Source organism: Leptonychotes weddellii, chromosome 3 (genome assembly GCF_054177405.1).
Source record: "Leptonychotes weddellii isolate Sample4059 chromosome 3, ASM5417740v2, whole genome shotgun sequence".
In the NCBI taxonomy this organism is placed as follows: Eukaryota; Metazoa; Chordata; class Mammalia; order Carnivora; family Phocidae; genus Leptonychotes; species Leptonychotes weddellii.
Genome location: NC_138371.1, coordinates 138,554,653 through 138,554,870, shown reverse-complemented (window position 1 = coordinate 138,554,870; position 218 = coordinate 138,554,653).

Here is a 218-nt window from a genome sequence, read left to right as displayed (position 1 = left end):
AGATGAAGTGTTCCATGATTCATTGTTCGTGCACAACACCCAGTGCTCCATGCAGAACGTGCCCTCCTCAACACCCACCACCAGGCCAACCCATCCTCCCAACCCCTCCCCTGTATAACCCTCAGTTTGTTTTTCAGAGTCCATCTTCTCTCATGGTTCGTCCACCCCTCCGATTTCCCCCGCTTCATTCCTCCCCTCCCGCTACCTTCTTCTTCTTC